Source organism: Thunnus maccoyii, chromosome 10 (genome assembly GCF_910596095.1).
Source record: "Thunnus maccoyii chromosome 10, fThuMac1.1, whole genome shotgun sequence".
NCBI classification, from domain to species: domain Eukaryota; kingdom Metazoa; phylum Chordata; class Actinopteri; order Scombriformes; family Scombridae; genus Thunnus; species Thunnus maccoyii.
The window spans coordinates 33,704,858-33,710,857 of NC_056542.1; positions in this window are offsets into that span (position 1 = coordinate 33,704,858).

A 6,000-nucleotide genomic window follows, 5' to 3' on the forward strand; every position below is an offset into this window, starting at 1 on the left:
CAGCTATTGTCTCTATGACTGGTGGGGCTTCTAACATGGCTACTAGAGAACACATTACATTACCTGGAACCCCTCTGTAAACACACGTATAAACACATACACACACACACACACACACACACACATATAGTCTATTTGTACACCCACACGGGCCATGTGAAGGTCACCTGGATGGTTCACAAAGTGAGAGGCTCAGAGCTGCAAAGGACCTTCTAGGTTACTTTATTATTAGCATCCAAGCTAATCACTCGGGAACAGAAAACGTGGAGGTGTCTATACCAGCAGCCAAGCCAAGCTATTTGCCCCGGTTGATTTTGCCATTACGGCATGGCCTGTATCTGACCCATCCACTGAACGCTGGTGCAAGAAAAGGCTTCCATTTATATCCAGCAGCTCCACATGATGGCTGGGAAACACAGCAAGGATGGGAATCTGATACAGGAGTGACATGCTTCTCTTGGCAGGCCAACAAAACCGATAGCTGAGGGAGGGCAGCACGATAGGAAGCCAGAGTCAGGAACCCCTGTCAGTCTGACAGAACTACATCCCCCACCACATACACATGCATACAAAGAACTATGACACCACCATACTCCTTGTATTCCCTCTGAACCCTTGCCCACTCATGCGAGGAACTTTTCACTGACCAGTATACTGCCTCACACTCCGTTCACCTTTATGTGATATTCATTGCCAGGCCTCACCTGTTATGTGGGTATCACAGTGGACGTGACGAACTGTTGTGCCAGTGGAAATAGTGTTCTTGTAATAGTGAAATAGTGTTTTTGACCCATGCTGTATGATGTATGAGGAACAGTGACCTTCCTGACGAGCTGTCACGAGCTTGACTGCAGCAGATTTGTTTGCAGATGTTTCCGCGCTGGCAGGATCCAAGAGGGAAGACAGCTGACCCAGGTCCTCCTCTTTACTGTGTAGTTCAGCAGCAGTTAGCAGTTTGAGTTGATTCATGATATAAAAACATGATGACAGCATCCCCAATATGTCCTGACTGATCAAAAGCTCTGCAAGCTTAGACCGATATTTCAGGGTGCCAGGATCATTAACAATCACATCATCCAGCTCTGAATATATATATATATATATATATATATATATATATATATATATATATATATATATATATATATCACAAATATAAATGCAGTTTGCGTGATTATGGACTTGCAGTAGCTTTACATGCTCTACCATCTAATGGCCTAAACAGTGCACAGTGTTAACTTAGGAGAAGACTCGGGAACCTGAAAAACTAGTACCTCCAAATTAATTACTGTGATTCATTTAGACATACAGGCTTGTTACATACCAAGTTAAGTAATCTTACCAGCATTACTATTGTTTGTTTCGTTTTGTTAGAGGAAATTTATCAAATTTTAGCAGTTCAGCTACAAAAAAAAGTCTTGTTTCTAGTTTGATTACAGTGCACAAAGTTTCTAGTTTCTACAACAGGTTTCAAAAGTCCAAGGAGTGAAACAGGCTTTCACCCTAAACCCCACATGTAACAATATTCTCTTTAAATCGATTTGACTTGACTTGAGGGTCAACATCTCCAAAAGGTTATAAAGTGCATTCTGTAAATCACTAAATAAAGAGAGAAGTTGGCTAGATGAACTGTTCGACTTTGTTTATGTGCAGACCTGACTCCAGATTGAACTGTCAATCATCAGACCTGCAGAGAGGCTTTATAATCAGTGTTTCTCCTGCTCTGTTTGCTTACTGAAATGTTGCTGCCCTCTAATCACTGTGAAATGTTATATTTAGCTCTGTATCTGTCTGTTTTTTGTTTGCTGGCCTGACTCCACCTGTGTACACTTGCTCTCAGATATCATAGCTTAATAGAGGTTGTATGTGATGCTGTATTGTCATAATTCTTTTTAACCAGGGGCAGATCTACATGTTGGGCAGAGATTTAACCAAGAGATCCTTTCTCATCTTGACTACTGTAGGTAAGTGCGGCTGGATTGGCTTTTTATAGAAACTGAGAAGGAATTGCAGAAGAGACTTCATCACCAACTTTAGCAAAAAAATTTGCAGACTTGGCAGGAGGAAGAGATGGAAAGGGAGAGCAGAGTGAGAGGCAGGAGAGACTGGAAAGAGAGGAAGTGAGAGAAAGAAGAGGGAGATGGAGAAGAATAGAATGTGAAGGATGAAGAACTGAGTGAGAAAGATGAAACAGAAGAAGAAGAAATTTTTGACTTACTTTTTGGATAAAATATATTTCATGGCTAAATGAAAAGAACAAAATAATTTATTGATGTAGCATATGTTAGCATTTGATCCTGTACTTGCATAATGTTGAATGTTACATTTTAATAGAAGACCATTTTGTCCTCTTGGCTTTTATTTTGAAGTTTTTACACCTCACTTCCGCTTCCTGTCTGTCCACCGCGCTACTGTCTGTACAAAATGAGGAATGAAAAAAGGAATTTGCAAAAACCAAAATTGCACTTGAATTTGGTTTTCTCGTTTTTCGTTTGGAAACAAAAAAGGAATCACATGATTTTGTTTTTCATTTTTGGTTTCTAATGAAAAAAATTAGGAAACCATGTGACTTCCGTTTTTGGTTTCAAACGCAAAAATGAATTGGCTGACTGCACGCAGACCTGTTCATTCTTCAATCCAAAAAGGAATAATGATAAAAGGAACTGGCAAAAAACAAAAATGCACCGTTTCTGATTGGTTTTTCATTATTTGATTCTGACACCAAAAACACTTTCCCATTTTTGGTTTTGAAACAAATAACAAATTTACATTTTTTTCGTTTTTGAATTACAAATGAATTATAGATTATCCGAAGATACCTGGACCTGCATGCAAATGTTTGCATGCTGCTACTCTTTGCTAAGGAGAAAGTAGGAGCTTAGTGAATCTGCGTATTTTGCCAACCAGGATGTCAGAATTTAGAGTCATATACACCAGCACACCCAAATTTTTCACAGTTCATTTTAATTTTCACACTCATATGCAGTGAAATGCTGCATTGTAGGCTGTCATAACAGAGAACAGCTTTGCAACACTAGCAGACTGAGGTAGATACAAAACAATACAGTAATGAAAGGACCTGTGTTTGATCGACTTTATTTTAGTCTGTACCTATCCATTAAAATACACCCAAATCAGCCCAGACAGTGATCCTTAGGATCAGCTCGGGACATCTCTTATCTATAAAATGTATGTACGTATGTCCCTTTTCTTAAACTAGTTTCCTCTTTTTCCATGTAATCTTTTCATTTGTGCATTTTCATTCAAGCTTTTCCATTTTGTTTAATGTAAATTTTTGCTTTAATTATAAATGAAATTACAAAAATATCCCCATATTTCCCATTTCCTTTCTCAGTTTAACTTTTTCCATCTTTCAGCTTCACCTTCCATTTTTAAATTGCGATTTCAAGGTCACATTCACTTGTGTGTGTAATTTCTTTTTTACTTTTAAAAAAATCCTACTGTAATTAGGCCTTGTAACATTCCAAGCAAAAGTATTGTCTATTTTCTTTGATCATTTCTATATTGCCTGTCTATTTTAATGACCTTTTGTGTGTATATCAACACAAGTCTCCAGATACAAAGGCACATTACCCATCTCTCAGCTACAAGTTTATTGATCATGTAGGCAGTGGCTGAACTGTCCATGGCCTGAGGTTAGTTCAGGGATGTCCTGTCTCATAAATCAAACATGCTTCATTTCCTTCTTATTAGGGGCAATTACTGGCCCAGGCTCAGAGAGGCCATACTTGTTGCCAGGGACAGCGGGAGGATAGATGTGCATCTCATGTTGATCCAGAGGGACTAATGCCTCTCATTAACATTGAGACCTGTTTGTTCCACAGGAGAGCACTGCCAAAGTACACAGTGATGTAGCAACAGGTGGAACAGAGAGCTGTACTAAAATGGAAAAGGAGAATCAGATTCAATAATGGGAATCAAGAGCATGGAATGAAGCCCCATTGTTTCAGGAACCTCTTTAAAAGCAGTAATTTTAGAATGAACCTGGATAATTTAGCTTAGGAAGATGTTTAATTGTTTCCAAAAGGTAGCCTCTGTCATAACACCATATTGTCCTGAATGTAAGACAACCCCGATTGTTAGACAAACCCTTCTTCCAACACATATTTTTAGAAACACACTTTAAATAAGAAACATTTTAAATAAAACAGCAGCTGCCATGTGTAACATATTTGCATGTATTGTTATGTAAAAATACAGTAAACAATTAAAATCAAGCAACAAATATTTCAAACTCTAGTCAAGTGAACTTTCTACAGTAGTTCTTTCCACACTCAGTATTTTGAGCACCCTATCATGACTTACTGTGACAGTAATTCTTAAGTAATTCTTGGGTGTTTGTCTGATGATTTGTTTTTGAAGTGAAGACAATGTGAGACATTTTCCACTTCACTCAGCCATCAAACACTGCTGTACGTTAAACTGGTCTAACTAAACAATTTTAGGGCTGTTGAAATCTAATGGACACACTACAAACAGACTTGAGGACACTCAGGTTCATGCTGTTGAACTGTTACTCATTCAATGGTGTTGTAAAAACACAAAAAGTCTTCAAATACAATATGACCCCTATTTTATCAAATGTAATGTAATAAAATATAATGATATATATATATATATACACACACACACACACACACACACACACACACACATATATATATATATATATACATATATATATACATATATAAAATAGAAGTATGAAGTGGTAAATTTAAAGGTGCGTATCTTCCTTGATGACCTGTCAGGGATAATTGTCAGATGAATAGTCACAAACAACCATTAAGCATACCAACTACCACGACCATACCAACATAACAACAAAAATGTCTACGGCTAGCAGCTCTGTGACGCTGTGCTAAAGGACAGTAGGGCTTCCAGCTAAGTATCAATGTCAGCATGCTATCATGCTTATGTAAAAGTGCTGATGTTTAGCAAGTATGCTTACATGTTTATTGTTTACTAGGATCCTCATCTGCCGTGGCAACAACGAATGAACTACAAACTATTATTTGGTGTCCATTAAAATAAAATACATATAATCAATGTTTGCACTGACACTATATACAGTAAACACTATAGTTACATTACCATTGCATCCAACAACATTAAGATACAACAATTTAAACAATAACAATATCAGTTCATCTGGTCTGACAACGTCTGGTAATACCATCACTGCTTGGTGTAAAATCACCATCCAGACTCCTCTTGTTTGTGGTGGTGGAATGAGCTACCCAGCTCCACACAGTCTGCTGACTCCCTTGGTGCATTCAAGACGCACCTGAAAACTCAGCTCTACTACACCCACCAACTGTCTCGCCACGCAGAAGGAAGTGTGCATCTACTCATGGCTGGTGGGTGGAGATCAGTAGAAAGAAAATAGTTCCTACATGAAACTGCTCACAACAAGGTCTGTGGATTATCTTGAGTAAATGAGTCAAGATTTCTGGATATCTCCAATATCTCCAAAACTTGGCAACTCACACCAAAATGATCTAGATGGATATATAACACTACAGGTAATGCTGACCATACACCAAATGACTTTTCAAATGATTTCACTGTCGCAGACAAATTTTCAATGTCAGAATAAAATCATGGGAGTTTTGCTATAGTTGCAGCACGCTCCCGTCATCTTGTTGATTTGGTATGATGTGGTCAAAAAAACGTCCGAGCTGTCTCAAGTCAGTCTTTTTCTCATCTTGACATTCCAATGAAATCAAACATGTTTAATATTATCGTAAGTCTTTACTCTTGGCTCATGAACATTGTAAACAACCAATAGGTGCGCTCTCCCCAGCACCAAACAGGAAGCAGAAAACCAGGTAGTTACGGCTGAAAAAAATCCTCAAATACCGTCACACACACATATGATAGATGGTAATTTAACAGTTATGAGTTGGTGTTTAATTCGGCATGTCAACTCATCTGATCTACCAATCAAAAACAGTTCACCTCCAATTCCCACGGTCT